The sequence below is a fragment of the Rhea pennata genome, chromosome 4 (genome assembly GCF_028389875.1).
Source record: "Rhea pennata isolate bPtePen1 chromosome 4, bPtePen1.pri, whole genome shotgun sequence".
In the NCBI taxonomy this organism is placed as follows: Eukaryota; Metazoa; Chordata; class Aves; order Rheiformes; family Rheidae; genus Rhea; species Rhea pennata.
The window spans coordinates 68,662,876-68,680,014 of record NC_084666.1 but is presented as its reverse complement, the minus strand read 5'-3'; the positions used below and the strand labels follow the sequence as shown (position 1 = coordinate 68,680,014).

General features: G+C 44.1%; 1 protein-coding gene across 8 annotated transcripts in view; it reads left to right on the top strand.

Annotated features, from left to right (window-relative positions):
• Positions 1-17,139, top strand: part of PDLIM5 (PDZ and LIM domain 5) — a 111,953-nt gene that overhangs the window by 7,251 nt on the left and 87,563 nt on the right. Inside the window, exon 1 of one of the 8 annotated variants that reach the window (XM_062574202.1) lies at positions 2,521-2,675. The exons of the other annotated variants lie outside the window; for them this stretch is intronic. The gene's annotated coding sequence lies outside the window, so the exon portion shown is untranslated. Of the gene's footprint in view, positions 1-2,520; positions 2,676-17,139 lie in introns of those variants that run through there. 8 annotated transcript variants of the gene reach the window in all.

Below are 17,139 nucleotides of genomic sequence, written 5' to 3'. Positions count from 1 at the left end.
CCAGGAAAGTCAAGTTCTGTGCATTTATAAAATATTGCAGTGGCGATTGGGGAAATAGTCTTTCAAGCAGGCATGTGAAACAGGAGAGAAACATTAGGACACCTGCTGGCCTGGCCAGTGATAATTGTGTCGGTAACTTTATGCTGCATCCTGGAAGCTCCTGCAAGCTACTAACTAAGCCCTAACGGGCAGCTGCCGGCAGAGCTGTTGCTAGCGAGTTGTGATGGTTTGCACAAAATACAAGTGCAGATGTCTTCCGTTACTGTAACTTGCATTTTTTACATGTCTATTGAAATCACAACAGGTAGAGGAAAACATTAGTGCCCCCTGAAGGCGCGTCAAGCTAAGAGGTAGGCTTTTCTTACAATTTATGAAGGATATTTGTTCATAGAATATGTTTTTCATGAACTTTAAGAGAAGTTTGTGAAGAGGGGATAGAGTAGAAAGGGATAGAAAGGGATTTTTTTTTGTAGGTCAGAAGTTGTCAAAATTGTCTAAAAGATAAATATCTAGATGTGCATGTGTTTATGTGACGCTTTTGAACCCTGAAAAAGTATTTTTATTAAAGGGCATAGAGTAGTGAGTAGTGCCTTGGTAATGGATTTTGGGAATTTCTCATGGGGAATAATTTTATTGCTGCTGGGGAAATAATTTAAAATGTATAAAAATTGAGACCATCTCCAAAATGATGAGATAAAACAGGAACATTTTAAAAATGTCATCCTGCTTCAGTTCTCTTTATTTGTCTTGTCTTTTTATTTGGTTTTACAACCTTCCTTAGCAACAATGTAAGCTGGAATATCAGGTTTATTTCAAAAATGAAAATAATAATATGATTCCAGGGACTGGAACCTTAGGGAAAATAGTTAATATTCAGAGGTGCTTAAGTCTGGCAATAGAATAGGAAATTCTGAGAACGCAAACTCGGTAACTACAAACAGTGCTACTTAGATGGGCTCAGGTTGAGATACAAGAAAGATTAAGGTTATTGTGAGATAAAGATTATTGTATTCCTCCCCACACAACATGTTCAAAAGTTTGTCTTCACTTAATTATGAAAAAGGATGAATTCCAAAAAAAATAGCCTCTCTGGTTTCTCCTGTCCACGGAGACGAGTTTTGCGTTTACCTAAAAGCAGGATGTGTTTCTGGGCAGCGATTTTTCCCGGCACGGGGCTGGAGGAATCGCAGAGGTCACCTGCTGCCGCTGCTCCTAAGGGCGGAGGTCTGTCAGTGCCTCGAGGGCAGCTCTCAATGTGGATAAAATGGGCTGCCGACCAATAAAGCAAGAAGCGTTCTCCCGTTCTGCTTGATCCTGTTTACGAGACGTGGTTTACTGAGAAAATTGCCAACAACGAGAGGCGAGCTGTTAGCGCCCGGGTTGGTGCCCGGTCCGCGCTTCAGGAGCCCGTGGCCTCTCCGCACCGAGTCTGGACGGGGCAGGGGGTTTAGGGGGGACCGGGCGAGCCGTGGGCAGTAATGAAGCTCCCTGCTAGACGGATGGTTTAATACAGGCGAGTTCTCCGGCTTCCCGGGAGCGCGGGGCAGCCTTCAGGCTTTGCGCAGTTGCAGATGGAAAGGGAGATCAGCTCGTACAACCATAAACTGCCTCGTATTCCACCGCTGTTTAACCTCTTTGTTTAGAAAGTTTGCAAGAGGACTGTGTTTTCCCAGGCGGTTTGTTTTGCTTTGCTTGCGCTGTGGCCTGTTCTGCTGTGCAGCCTCAAGGAAGGCAGAGCATCGCTGGAGCGGGGTCAGGAGGCTATGGGGGAGAAGAGGCAGCAGAAACGGCTCTGTGTCTTGTCTGCTAGTAATCTCTTTTTGTCGGACAACCTCCTCAGATCAGGAAGCTAATTAATTTAAAATAGATCTTCTACTGATCTAATTTCTGCAAAAGTGAAATTGGCCATATCAGGAAAAAAAGGGACAGATGAGCTTGTACCTGCAGGACAGCTGACGTGATGTGTGAACATATTCTTCTTACTTTGAAGAATACTTTGGTCATTTTTTTTTTCCTTGCAAGTAACAATTAAGTTATGCTATGGGGAATGCAAGCTAAATATTTCACTATGGAAAAATGAAAATACGTGTTTGCAGTGTGCTCTTCTCGAAGATAGAGGTAGTGGAAAAACTAAATGCTGATTAGGTGCTAAGAGCAGATGCAGACCTGGCAGCCCTCGCGGAGGCCAAAAAGTAGGACTGTTGATTGAATAGAAACGGCAAAAAATGAGGCTTGTTTTCTTTGCGAGTATCTGACCTTGGAGGCCTGACAAATTCTGTGAACTTCCCCACCATTTCGAGATGCTATTTTTAGTGAACTGGTTTTCTCATTATTCATTGGCTATCAAAGGGCATTGTGAGAAGAGACCGGGTGCTGAAAGATTTGTTTGTTTGTTTTTTGGTACGGAGCCAGGAGATAACATTGTTGGCTTTTCTTTCATTTGTTTTGACTTTTTAAGAATAGATTTTACATGCTATCAATAGGAGGGAAAGCATGGGAGAAAGCTGTCTCTCCTGCACTTGAAACAGGGGAAGCGGTTGAGCCTCCAGAACTCTGCCAGCCTGGTCTAAACGTGGGGAAGCTCTGCCGTAAATGTGCTGGCAGGTGACTGTGTGCTGTACCAGTCCAGATGAGGATCATGATGGTGCTGCGAGACAAGCTGGTCCACGAATTGGGTTTGTAATTACGTTTGCTTCCAGGAACCCTTCTTGAAGGGGTTTTCTTCAGGGGCATGGCCATAACAGTGATGCTGTGTTGTGGGACTTCGGTCTCATCTTTACTGCTATTTTTTAAAAAAGGGTAGAGTCGTGTTTGCACCAATGAGCAGCCTCTCTGATGACTGACTTAAAACTAGAGGCTTACGGGAAACGAAGTTTGGAGAAAAGGAAGAGGAAGGAGTGACGAGGACTTGGATGCTGTTCGGTTTGGTCCAGCTGTGCGGAGGGGCAGGTGGCAGCCCGCCCGCGGCGTGAGCCAGGGTCACAAAGCCCTTCTGCAGATCAGACCCTCGGGTTTCGCGCCGGGGAGCGGAGAGCACGCTTACTGGCCAGACTGAAAAGTCAGATTTAAATTGACTTAGCACTGCACACGGACATCCATTATTTTTTCCTTTTTCCCCCCATTTCTTTGCTTCATTAATCACTCGTATTTCAGCAGGGTCGGTTGATGGGATGGGGTCCCACAGCCAGTAGCTTCTTGTCCTCGGTCAGTCTGAAGGCCCAGGGCGGTGCCAGCACCCGGTCTCTCCCGCACGCCGACCCACGCAGAGAGGTAGCGGAGCGGGGGGCAAAGCAGCGTGTGGTAAATCCGAGACCGTAGCGTGGAGCTGTGGAGGGAGCGGGGCACCGGCGGAGCGAGCGCTCAGCTGCTGGAGCGAAAAGACCGTCAGCAGACGTAGGGCGCAACGGAAAACCTGCCGTCTGTCCCTGACTTTTACCTCACAGGGACAACAGTAGTTTTTGGTGTTTTATGATCCAGACGACCCAGAGTGAAATTAATAGCCGCCTGCAACACCTTGGCTACCTTTCCTCCCCGTCGGGCTTCGTGGGCATATCAGATTTTAAGTTCTCACTCAAAGCATGAGGGCACTGTGCATTCCTTAAAAACAACTGTTTTTTTCTTTTAACACAGGCTGCAAAATTCTCTCAGATTTCCACGTTCTTCTTGATTACGGAGACGGCGATCTCTGTTTCGTTCCAAGTTAGATTCAGGCCCCAGAAGCTTCCTCTTAAACAGTTAAATTCAGTAGGAGCGGTATCTCAGAGTAGAAAGTAGTAGAAAATACCAAGTCTAGCAATAGCTGTCAGCTCTGCCTATAATAAAGCACTGAAATAAAATGTAATGCCTTGTTTGGAGTCTCATAGGCTGACACATGAGTCTTGCCAGGTCTTTAACAGTCCTGTTGGAAAGGTCAAATGATTTGCCTGTTAACCAGGCATGAAAGAAGTTTGGCTTACCCTGGACTGTACTGAGGGATGACCTGGTATGGTATTCAGTTCCTTCTCTAACAAGTGATTGAACAATATGAAATACTTACCATGGAGAGACAGCAGAAGTACTTATTTTATGTTAATTGTTTCATGGTCCTCTTGAAAGTTTGAATAGTAACTTAGATGCAAACCCTGGATTAACGTTGGGTGCATCAAATTCAAGAGGGTAAAATTGCCTCTTAAGCCTTTGTGTTTGTGGATGTATTTGGAACTTCTGTAGATATCCTTACTCAAAAAATGAGTAAAGCTTGGGGGGAAAATGATTAGAATGTTTCCTATAAATATGATATTGTATTGCTAGTAATACCATTTAAGATTTTTAAAAGGGCATTTTGCAGAGCAAAGGCAAAAATCCTCTTAACTTGAAAAGTGCAAACATAAATCTGGATGTGCTCCTGTCGTTTAAAAACGATCATCTCACCTTAGTGGCAACTCCAGCTACAGAAGTTTTGCCCAGGCTCTTAAAGAAAAAGCAGTTTTGTTGTGCAAAAACTCCCTCTGCCAGACTGATTTGCTAATCTGAAAGTGTGATTTATAGTGTATCTGCTATTAAAACTTCTAATCTTACGTATATCTTATCCATGACAAGTCAGGTGTAGTTCAGAGCCCAGTGCTAGTGATTTCCAGCTTTGCAGTTTGCAGTTCTAGGCTTAGCTTCGTGTTTTGAAAGACGTGGAGGGAGGGGCAAGTGCAGTTGCTGGGAAGATTAGTTTCTTGGACTTGCTGGTGGGTCTAAGCAATTCCCTCTGTGGCATTCCACTTTTTCGCTTATGGCTTTTTAAAAACCAAAACAACCCCTCCACACCCCACCAACCCCGTGGAGTTCTACAAGCCAGGGGGTTTGTGGAAGATGAGTTTGACTCGTGTTTATTAGACCAATAGGGAAATTGAAGGCTTGTAAACCTTGAAACATCAAAAGCATCTTGGTAAAGTAGGCAATATTGCTTTCTTTTGGCTTTCTGCAGCTGTTTATCAAATCTCAATGTTTTGTGTCATGCCAAATAGGAGTGTTCTCTATATAGAGCCTAAGGTAGTTTGCTGGCAATTATTCAGGAATTAAAAGGTGTCTTCAGAAATACATATTCTCGCAAGGAGAGTGTATTTAAATATAGTGTTCCAAATCATAGACGTACAATCAGCAGTAGCAGTTGAAGAGCAGTTAGCGTTCGGTTGTCACCTTGAGGTCCTATCCCTTTAAAATTTTTGCTTAAATCTGGTATGAATCCTCTTTGCATGGAGATGTGAGATGGGCAGTTCACTGAAGTGGGAAGCTTTGCCAACTTTGAGTTTGTGTAATACCCAACTCGTTCCTTGCAAATGACCTGGCCCCACCTTTCTGTGGGTGGCCATCACCCACCAGATAAGGTGGGTGGAAGAGAAACAGTGCCCACATCTCAGGGTAGGATTGTAGAGCTGGCCCCGCAGATGAGATTCGCCACTGGCCGTGCCTTAGTGGAAAGGGCAGTCCGCCCTGGAGCGGCAGCGGTTCGGTTGCTGTTGCCTCTGTAGACTCTGCCAGCATGGTGGTGTGGGCAATACCTGGGGACAGTAGAGGCCAGAAGTGCCAAAGCCCTTCTTGCTTGGACACATCTGTCAGTGTACTAAGCTGTGAAGACTGCCAACAAATGCTGATTAAATTACAGCTCATGTCAGATATGGATGAAGTCTGTTCTCTCTATTTTCCAGCTGTCATGTTTTGGCAACTGGCTATACTCAAAAGTCATTGCTGCAGAGGCTTGTGTGAATCTCCTTTGAGAGCGTGTTCAATTTGTAAATTAAATCATTTTGCTATTGTGCAGACTGAGCTTAATCCTGTAAATGCTAAGAACCAAACAAGCCTTGGTGCCACAAAAACACTTGAGCTAAAGTTGAATTTTAGGCATGCAAGTTGTCTGCGTGAGATGACCCTTGCCGAGGGCTCAGCATATGCTCATGTGCGTTGCAACAGCGACACTAAGTCTGCACACTGTTGTCACCAGAAGGAAGCGTTGACTCCTCTGGAGGAGAGGATTGACCTTTCCCAGCCAATTTTCTGCTTTCTCTCAAATATACGCTAGTCAGCAATTGTTAGTCAGATGGGAACTGGCTAGCAGAGATATTTGTGTGATATATTGAGAGCTACGTTATAAACACAGTTATGTGCAGAGTAGCTCAGTTGACCAGCCAGTCGATCTCCATCATTGAAACTACAGTGCTGAATCAAGTGACTTAGAAACATTTCAAAATGAGGAGTCTTTGCGTATCGGGCATGTGTTTTTGTTGTGTTAATACTTCTTGCTCTGGAGATGCTGTAGAGATCATCTAGCACCTTTTCTAATTTTGCACTGTATACTTACCACACTCTAAAGTGAGAGATTGGTATCTCGGAGAATAGCTCCTTTTCTGGTAGCTTTGAAAAACCATCCCTTCTGAGCTATTGGTTAAAATAACTGAGCTTCTGAACAAAATACAGATGAGTGGCTTTTTTGGCTAAAAATTAATTTTGTGTTTATGTCTAGGAATACATTCACTTTAAATCTGAAAAGCTAGTGAGAGTTTCCTTGAACTGTGCATTTAGATCTTGGAGGCTCGAATTCTTGCCGTATCTTTAGAGAGACAAATGTCGCCAACCTTCTTACGTCAGAGAGAATATGATAGTCTGGTCTGTTGAGTGGCTTCTCCGTGGGAACATTTCTCTCATCAATTCATCTACGTTTGAACTTTAAAATTTAGAAACTGCTGATTATTAAAACTTCGAATGGCATTAATTTGTTTTGATACTTGACCTGATGAAAACTGCTGCTGTTGCAGTTGACAGCTTAGGTCAATTTATAAGTCTGTCCTGGTGTGGGATTAAATAACTGGAAATTGCTCTCAGAAATCTCTGTGACTACAGCAGGCAAATATAAAAGGATTTAGGGCAACCTAACCAACATCTTTACTCTTTATTTTGCAACCTTTGGTGGTGGAGAAGAGTAAACTGCTATTTTTTCCTGCCTCCTACTTGCAAATGCAAGACATGCCTTTGGCACGGTGATGGAGACAGAAGGGCCTAAATATACCATTTTAGAGGCTGCAGCAGTTGACATCAGCTGGTTTCTGACCTCATCGGCAGAACGGAGCGCTTGGAGCATTTCTGGTATCTCCCAGCACCACCTCTGTTGCTCGCTTGCCGTGTGCTGAACTCTGTACTTGGTTTTGATGCCCATCTTAATTTACGCCTATTCAGCCAGCTGGTAATGACCGTTCCTGCCACCTTCTTGCGCGTTGAACGCAGATGATGAAGGAGGTTGTGCCGCCAGGGGGGCCCAGAGGAAGTTCTGCAGAAGTTCTCCTGCCCCGCTTCGTCCCAATAATGATTACATAATGCCAGGGCATCTTTGTCCTTACAGCGTGCGGTCGTCCCCTTGAAATAAAGTTTGAGATTAAGTTTGGGGGAAAAATATTTCCCAGAATGATGGGATAAAGGAGATGATACTTATGCTATGCTTCAGTTGAAACATGATTGGAAAGGGTGGTATACAAGTAACTTAGACTTAAATGCAGTTACACTTACGTAACATTAGCATCAGTTCTGGGCAGCCTAATGCAAAACAACAGGGCTTATAAATTAGGAAATACTTCGCTTTGGCATTTAAAATTGTTAACTGCTCAAATGAAATCAGGTCTGGGTTTCCAGTGGGGTTTTTTATGAGTTTCTGCCAAATAGATATGGATCTTTCAGTTTGTAACCAGTTTTTATTTTAGTGTAAAGAGGAAAGTACTCTAACAAGAATACAATTTGTACTACTTTCACTTTTTCCCCTCCCCTCCCTTCCCTAGCTTGGGAGCTGTCTGTCTTAAGGCTGCAATAAATCTACCAGGTGTTTTTGCTGTTGGCTGTCTTTTAAAAGCAATTCTTTCCAGAAGCCATTATTATTTGTGGCGTTAACAAGAGGTTCAGAAAAGTATATGATGTGATAGGTATGAAAGGAATAAGAGCCAAGTATAGAAAGAGGAGGAAAAAACCAAATTTTTAAGGTATTTGTCAGAAAACAAATACCTTAATGACAATTAATGAAAGCTTTGAACTCTCTATGCTGGATAGTATGAGTATTTATATGGATAACTTATTTAAAAGCTCCTGCTTCTGTTTTGTAAGTTTTGCATTCAAAGTCTGTTACCATTTTTCTTTCAATTTTCTTTAACTGTGACTGTTCTGGCCGGACTATAATATGTCCTGGCCCACCCCAGTTTTACTGCCCCCAACTCTGTGTTTGTGCTTGATTGGAAAGGCCGTATGGCAGCGTTGCAGTTTTGGTGCAATTGCAGGAAATGCTTCAGCATGAAGAATGAGTTGCTCTTATAGCATGTGGAGCATACCTGGGGGGCACTAAATTCCTAAATAAGCATAAAAGCTGTCAACGGCATGCGTAAGGTGCAGGTTTACCAGCCTGAAATGCAGTGATGGGATTGGTGTTTTTGGAGGAAAAATTCTGCGGCTGATGTTTATGCAGGAGGTGGTGAGACAGTCCGGATAATTGCTTCTTAAAGAAAGTGGGGACCTCCAGGGACTGCCTTTGCTTGCTTAGCAAGCCTGAAAGTCAGGACCTGGTTACATTTGCCTCATACCCCTTCTGCCATTCCTGTCCCATCCTTCATGCCTGGAAGACGACAGAGGTTGAGGAGTTGTTATGGCCACCTCAAGGGCTGCGCCGTGGTGCAATGGGGGCGAGGTGGTTTTGCTGACTGGGGTTGCTGCGGACGCTGATGCTCCTCGACGGAGGAGGATGTGCTTTGCGATACTCTGTGCTAAGCCCAGTGGGATGTTACTGAAGACCACCCGTAGCTGGCTTTGCTGGATGATGTTCCAAAAGCAGTCCTCTCAACGGGAGTCCATGGAAAGGCTGCTTCAGCTCAAGAACATAAGAAACCCGGTGTTGCTGCGATCGGCACTTTTTTTAAATTGTGACAGTAATCGCAAATATTTGGGAGGGGAGCGGGTAGGCTGTTGAGCCCAAGTTCTTTAGATTGATGTACGTGCATCAAAATCTGGTTTTAATTTAAATGACGTAAATAAGCCCTTAATGTTGCACTGAGTGTTTAAGCAAAGTAAGTTTAAAAACCCAGCAAATCCTCAGAGTATATCTTGGCAATAAAATCGTGATTAAAAACCAGTCCTTATTTCTAGGGCCTGACTCATGGGTTTTGAATGCACGAGGGTGGCAGTACTCGCGCCTGTGGTCAAGTACCATCATAAATATTTCAGGACCTTAGGGTGCAGAGCTGTGCCAAATTTTTTTTTTTTTTTTTTTGTCCTAATTCCCAAACCGAGTTTTGCCAAACTCTTACAACCTGGGTCATGCGTGTAAACAAACAAACGGACAAAATGTTAATTCGGTGAGTTCCTGGATCAAATGTAATATCTACAGCAACTGCATAGTGAAGCAAGTGCTACTGACTTTCTAAAAGGTGATTTACAGGCGTTGGCGTGTATCGCGTGTGCTCACGAGGGGAAAGTGAATTGCAGAGTGGCTGGCTGGCTGGAGGCATGCAGCAGTGCGGGGGCAGGAGCAATGGGCTGTGGGTCCAGTTTGGGTTTAGTGAATCAAAATAGCAGCATTATGTGCCGAGATTTTTTTTTTTTTTTTTTTTTTTTTTTTTTTTTTTTAAGAGGACAAAAGCATATCCTTACTTCTGTAACCTCTTGGTTATTAGTCTCTTTATCCTCATCTGGGGAAGAGCTGATGACGAATCCAAAATGCTGCCTTGTAAGGATAAGCAATATGCAAATAATAGTAGCGCAGACCACACATAGTGACATGTGGGAAATAGAAATTTATAATATTTTAAAAGTAAAATGTAATCTTAAAGCTCAGAAGGTGTAGAAAGGGTCTATCTGACATACGTTGCATAACTGGCTGGATGTAGTCATTGTAAACTATACGGGATTGTAAAACTGGTAAGCTAGTGATTTTATGTTCTTCAGAGAGGAAAGAAATCATACATATGTACCACTTGATGCATACTTTACATCTTTTTTTTTTTTTTTTTTTAATTAGGTAGGTAAGTGTAGAGCAGAGGGCAGCAAACATGTACACACAATACACTGGTTATCGTCGGGACATGCTTTTGGTTGTCTAGGTCTCATGCATTTATTTTGAAAAGTGTTTTTCAGTGCAAGAATGGCCTTTGTATTGTAAGGTTAAACTATCCCCCCTTTTTTTTTTAATTAGCTGATTGTGGAAAAAATGAAATTAATACATTCCTTGGAAGTGAAACTCTAACCTTAATATCTTTTCCTTTCTTCAGCTGGTTTACTTTCCGTATGCAGGAATATGACAGCTGGCACGATGCCTCCTTTCTGAATGGTGCAATTTAATGTTTCTGGCAGCTGGATATGTGTGGAAAGCTGTAAAGTGACAAATCTGTTTCTCATACCTTTTGTCGTCTGTTTTTCATCAGATGGAAAAATGTTAATACGCACTGAACTTTCCTCCTTTGGCTCACCCAGGCAGTAATTTACTGTAGCATTTCCTGTACGTTGGCTTTGTATATTGAACTTGTGCTTTGCATTTCTGCTTTATTGCCAAGTTCCACTTAGGTGCTATGTTGTCTGTGAGTTTCCCAGGGCGTTTCTGAGGAAAGCCCCGAACTCGCACGCTGTGCTTCAGCTAAATAGTAATCTAGAAAATTCATGAAATGGGAATTATCCCAAATTTGAAATAGAAGTAAACTTTAGAAATAAGTCACCTTAAAACTTTGGGGGGGGGGGGGGGGGGCGGAATCTGTCACTTGCTGGATTTGTTGTAATGCTTTTGATTGTATTTCCTGTATATCCTGCCAAATAAATCCTGAAGAGTTTCACAGATTCCCTGACCAAACTGAAGTCAATCTACAAATAGTATTTTTTCTCTTTTTAACATTATTATACGTTCATGAGTTCATTGAAATTAAACTTGGAAAAAAAATTCCTCACTTCTATATTTTTTTGGCTTCAGAAATCTAGCCAAGCGAAGAGTATGGTGGAGAGTTGGTTTGGCTAGCAAATGGATATTTTTTGTCTCCTCAGACGACATAAGGAATTCTGTGTTGTTTGTGGGCAAGCTGGGCAAATACCTGGTTCTGTTCAACCCTGCCAGTGGTGCTTTCGTATCTAAGCAGGTGCCTGATTTTGAGCTTGCAGACACCCAAGTGTTGGGATCCATCTACTGGGTCTGGAGTAACCTGGTCCTGTAAATGGTCACAATAATGATTTTACCTTCTATTCCCCTCTCTTCTTTTTTTTCTTTTTTCTCCTTTTTTCCTGCTTGGGCACTTAATGCCTACTACCTAAGCATAAACAGTTCAAGTCTGTCGAAGACGTTACAGCCTTTGAGATGTCCATATATGATGCTGTAATCCATGGGGCTCTTCTGGAGACAGAACAGCTCTGAAAGGCTGTTTGGAGATCCCCCACGAAGGTGGGATATGGTGAAATGTAGGGGTGACAACATCTTGAGGAAAAGCATGCAAACCTCCTTTGCTGACAGCAGATGGGAGAGTTTTGTCTAAAAGCTTCCTTGGCTAACCCACTCTAACAGTTTATTCATTAAAAATATGCAATGTTAAGCCAGAACTCTGAATTTTTGTTTTGTTCTTTAGTCGATAAGCGGTTCTCTTTTAAAGATAGTCTTTTCCTTCTTCTATTCCCACTTCTTCCCTCTTGCTTGAAAAGCTGCCCTCTTTCCTTATAGCAAAGCTGAGATAATAAGGTGGTTTTAGCTTTGCAAACATGCCATACCCTTCCTTGGCACTGCTGGTTTTGAATGCTGCTGGAACTATAATTTGTTCTTATTCTTGTCTCTTCTCCTCCAATTTTTCTAAAACTTGGAGCTCTCCTCAGACCTCAAGTATCTTTCACATGGAAAGAAAATTAGATTGTTTGGGCCAGGCTGCAAAAAATAGATGCCAGCACCAAAATACAAAGAGCCCCACCCCGGAGGGCGGCTGAGGTGGTGCGTCTTCCAGCAGTTCTTCCTCATCGGCAGTTCAGTGAAAAACGTGCTTTGGTTCTCCTTAGCAAATGTTTTGGGTTATTAAAGGGCTTTGAAGCTTTATTTAAGACAAAGTTTTTCTTCTGTCAAGAATGTCTTGTTGAAGCCCTTCAAATGCCAATTTTTTAAAGTTACTGCAAGGGTTAAACAGATAGATGCATGTTGACATAAGTAGGCTTTTATTTGTGTCCTGATGTAGACGTTACTGCTGTGTATGTGCATGCCCTTGTTCATGTTGTATTTAGCATTGCCAAATGGGAAGAGAGGGCCGTTGCAACACTAAGTTTCGTGTTCAGTGTATAATCTGACCTGCTGCCAAGGGACAGCAGACACTGGGCCGAGTGAAGGAGAAATTGGTGATGGTGGTTCTCAGCACAGAAGAATCTGGGGCAGGTTCTGCCTGGGAATCACCCACCACAACCCTTGGTCCAGGATCAGGGGTTTGCTCACGATGGATGTGTGTATTGGCAACTTCTGGGAGGAAAAAATCGATAGAAGTGTGGCTTAGTCCGTGCTCTGTGGGACAGCCTCAGTCACGCAGTGGTTTACTGTGACTTGACCCTTCTCCTGCCTGACAACATTGCAAAAAACTGCTGGTTGCTGAATTGTGCTTGCATTGACTGTGAAAGCCAACCTGTCTTAGGCTTGTCTTATTATTTTTTGTGTCACTGATTTTTTTTTTTTTTTTTTTTAAACCCAACCCTCCTCTGGGATCTCAAGGCAATGGAGGAGTCACGAGTTTCCGTGTCAAATTAAATGCCACTTATAAATGAGCAGCAAAGTTGCCATTTTTTCACTGCCTTGTGTGTTCTTCTGTCCGAGTGCAGAAGAGTAAGATGAATCTGCTTTTTGGCTGTTGCTTGCCGAATACCAGATTCTTCCATTCCTCCTGCTGGAAAAGCACAGCAAGATCTTTGGCACACCTGAATAACGGTGCTGGAGAGGGAACAGGCTGTGCCGTGGCTCGTTCTCTATATAGCGCGGGGTAGTGATTCGTCTGCTTCTTTCAAATATTTTTATTTCATAGCTTTTTAATTGTGAAGTCAGGGTTCATTATCTACCACGTGAAGCAGCAATGGTTCAAAGTGCTTTGGGATTTTAGCTGCAGGGTGTTTTTTTTTTCTTTTTTCCCCTGGATTTGGCAGATGCCTGAAGTAAATCCCGCGATTCTTGGACGTGAAGCCGGGGACCCCTGTCCGCTCTCACCAGAGAGCTGGAGACGGAGCCGAAGGCTCGTTATAAAGCTGTAACACAATCTGCAGGCAGCGCGTTGAAGTGACATGCCAGCTTGATGTGCCCCGGTTTTAAATAGCTTGCATTCATCTCCCTGGAGCGCGAGACGAAGGCTTAGCTAACCTGTGCTCGGCAGCCGCCGCCCGCGGCGGATCGCGCCGCTGAGCACGTAGCTGCCGCACGCGCGCGCCCGCTCCGGAGGCCTGCCTGATCGCTGCCTCTCGTCTGGGGCCGCCTCGGGACTGCCTTACGAATCCACCTCCGTTTGTCTGCGTGTTTTCCAAAACGGCATCTGAGAGCGAGCCGCGGAGGCGAAACTCTTCCCTGTAGTCCGTCTGTCCTTCCCCGTAGTCCATCTGTCCTTAGGTAGATAAACGTGGGCGTTTCCATTCTTCTTGCTTCCCACCCTACAAACTTTGCGTTTTCTCAGTTAAGCTAGCGATGTAATTTTTATTTTCAGGCCTTCCATATAGGTAGAGCCGCAGCGGCAGCTTGCAAACAGACCTTGGGGAGATCGCACGGGGGTTTGTGGGAGATTAAACCGTATGGGAAGATATCTGCAGTTTGAAAGCAGTATTTAATATCGTGTTAAGCAGAACTGAACCGGAACTCTATGCCAGCAAAGTTACCTTTCCATCAACCAGAAAGGATACCAAATTATTGGGAAAAACAAATGAAAATACTTTTCTTCATGAGACGACGTTGGTTAGCGGTACAAGTAGTATCTTCTTTCGTTGTGTCCCAGACTAGTTTGTAGAAGATTTTGCCTCGGATTAATTTTGTGCTGATTTGTATTTGTGTGGTTCATAACATTTCTCAATTTTATTTTTCCCCCAAACTTGGGATAATTTTGCTGCTATTGCAGGTTTCAGTAGTCAGCCTTTGCAGTTCGGAGAGCTCCTCAGCCTAACCTTTAATAACCTTGAGCCGAAGGGCACGATCTTCGTTTGAAGGCGGTCGAAGTCGGTCCTGCCACCGCGCTGCCGTTCTCCGGCCGCAGGCGCCCATCCTCCCCTTACGCGGCTGCTCCCGCACTCTGCTAAAACAGCAGAAAACTGTACGTTGTCTTCGGTATTTGCGGATAATACCTTTGGCTTTTCAATTAGCGTTAGAGTTGTGTGCCCTGAAAATTAGGTGTCCAGTAGAATTAGTCTGTAAGTGCAGTTATATATATAAAAATTTTTTTTTCGGTGATGTTTCCCGGATCCCACCACAAGGACTTGTCGGTTCTTGCTCTTGATGGTGATGGGGGGAAGACTCGGATGCTGGGGCGCCTTCCCCGAGGCCGTGCGTGGGACCTGCTCCGCTCCTGGCCCGCGGTAGCAGCCCGCGCGCAGAGTGACCAGCTGGTGCGTTTTCCAGCGGACAGCATCTTGATCGCTGCCGCTTCGACCCGTCCCTCCAGCTGTTGAGCTGCTGCCTCGGTCGCAGGGCGATGAGAAGCAGCCGGTCCGTGTCTCCGCGGTGGCGGGAGCGACGGCGGCTGTTCGATGTTCGGTGGGCGCTGCGGTTAGGAAGTGCCTGTGGCAGTGACCGAGAGGCGAGGAGGTCCCGTGTGCCCTTGGGCAAGTTAATTACTCTGCATTTTGATGTTCAAATGCGAAGCTGCAGCATGATTTTGTATGCCTACTTTTATTTATTTTTATGTTTGCATTAATATCTTTGACTAGTCTGGAAGAAAAAAGAAAGATCACAGTGTGCCTTAAGCTTTGTTTATTCGAAAAGACTTATTTTTTTTTCCAGTCCCCTCTCTCAGTGTCATAGGAGTGTGCAGGAAGCCTTCCTGCTCGGTGTGCCCCTCGTGCTGCTGTCGTCATACCAGAATTTTGCCTGCTTTCATTTCTCGAGGGCTTTGGCTTCATCGCTTCAATTAAGCACTGCAGATTAAAGGAGCGAACTCAGGTTTGCTTATGCCTCCAAAATGCAACTTCCTCAGCGGTTAACTCAGTGCTTTTAAACGTGATTCATTGCTGCAAAATAGTTTCCTGCCAGTGCTAGTCTGTTCCTAGGCATGTTTAGTTTGTTTATTTAGCAGAGAAGCACTTAAGAGGTAATTAAATGCTTTGTGAACTTTGTGGTAGAGAGGAGTTTCTATCAGCGGGAGACTGAGGTCCTCCAAATGCTGGGGAGGGGGCAGAATATCTGAAGGCTCAGTTGTTGGCTGGCGTCGATGGCAGGTCTTGGAGGAAGGGTTGCTCTCCAGGGCTGGCCGTGGCCATCTAGGAGCTGATGGGATGGACAGCAGGGATGGAGACCTTGAGCAGCCTAGGTTGTCCCCATGTTAGATGGGAATTATTTTTTTGTAACTCTGATGGAGGGTTGCATTTGGCTAGTACGTCTTGGACGAGCAAACAGATCTCCAGTAATTGCTGCGTGAATTACCTTTTGCACTAGTAACAGCAGCACGCATGCACACACGCGTGGACAAGGGAGGGTAGGGTTATCCCTAGTACTACTGTTCACGTTGACAAACGTCTTAGTGAGAATGCAGAAGTGCACGTTTCCTCCGTGGGCTTACTGCGCTCACGTATTCATTTAGAAATGTTTACAAGGCTCTGATTTTTCTCTTTGCCCTCCTTGCTTGGGCCACGTGGCTTCCCAGGTTTTAGGAATATGCGCAGCGACATGCTCCTCGGTGTGTGGCACTGGCGGAGACTGTGCTGCCTTCTTCTTTGCTGGTGTTAACACTGCTGCTTTTTTATCGAACTCTCTGGAAGCGCACCCGTCAGTGCAGGCAGTCTCTCCGGAAATGTGATGTGAGATAGAGGGTTTTTTTATTTGGGAGGGGGTTATGGTGAATAAGTATAAAATCAATCAGTTGAGCTCAAATCCAGGTGCTTTGTCACCTAAACATCTTGCTAATGTGTGGCCCTAACTGTATAAAACATCATTACTTTGCACATGAATCTGCAGTTTGGTGTCACGGGTGCAGACAGTTTGCTTAGACCTTTTTATTCTGCATTTCCATAGTGACTTGCTCTTTCAGCTCCTTCCCTTGAACCGAGACTGCCAGTTGCAGAAGTTCTCCCATGGTGGAGACCTGACTTTGGGTTGAAGGTGTGCATGGCACTGCAGTTTTCGCTCCAAATAAGCTGCGTGCTCTAAGGTGCTCAGTGTATTAATTCAGCTTAATCTCTCTATCAGGCCTTAAGGTATTTTTATGTGAATGCGGAAGGAGGAGAAACTTGAAAGCCATGCTGGCCTAGTACCTCTTCAGCCCATTTGTGAGTGGGCATGAAGAAGGAGGAGTAGGAGTTTGGTAGGAGGTTAGCTGGCAGGTGTTGGTTCCAGGATAGCTTGAATTATTTTATACAAATGAAGTAAAACTTCTAAGTAAGGATTTATACATGCTGAAATAATTTCAGTATTGAATTCAAGCATGGATAGACCTTAACATTTTTTGTAACCATCTCAGTGCCTGTGCATTTCTTCTGAACCTTAGGACAGCGTGCTTTTTGTTTTACTGGTGTGTGAAAATACTATATATCCAGCATCAAAAAGGCTTTCAAGTACCTGTATTTGTGCTGTGCTGCTATTAAATTTTGGAGCTGCGGAGATAGAGGAAAGCATCCCTTTACACTCCCTGGACAACCAAAACCTTTCAGTGGGCTCAGAGATGCAGGCTGTAACTGAATACTAGTAAGAGGCATTAAACACTTCCAACCAGCCCATCTCTGGCATGGCCACTCTGGATGTGTGCTGTAAATCTAGGGCTTTTTTTCTTTTTTCTTTTTTCTTTTTCTTTTTTTTTTTCTTTTTTTTTTTTTTTTTTTTTTTTTTTTTTTTTTTTTTTTGCATAATTAAGATATCTGATGCCTTCTAATAGGTGGCCTGAGAGGAACGTGTGAAGCTGTTCATTTCAAGGAAAGCATGGCGGGTGGTGGTGTGAGGAACTGAAGTCCTTCTGGATTATTTTCGTTGTT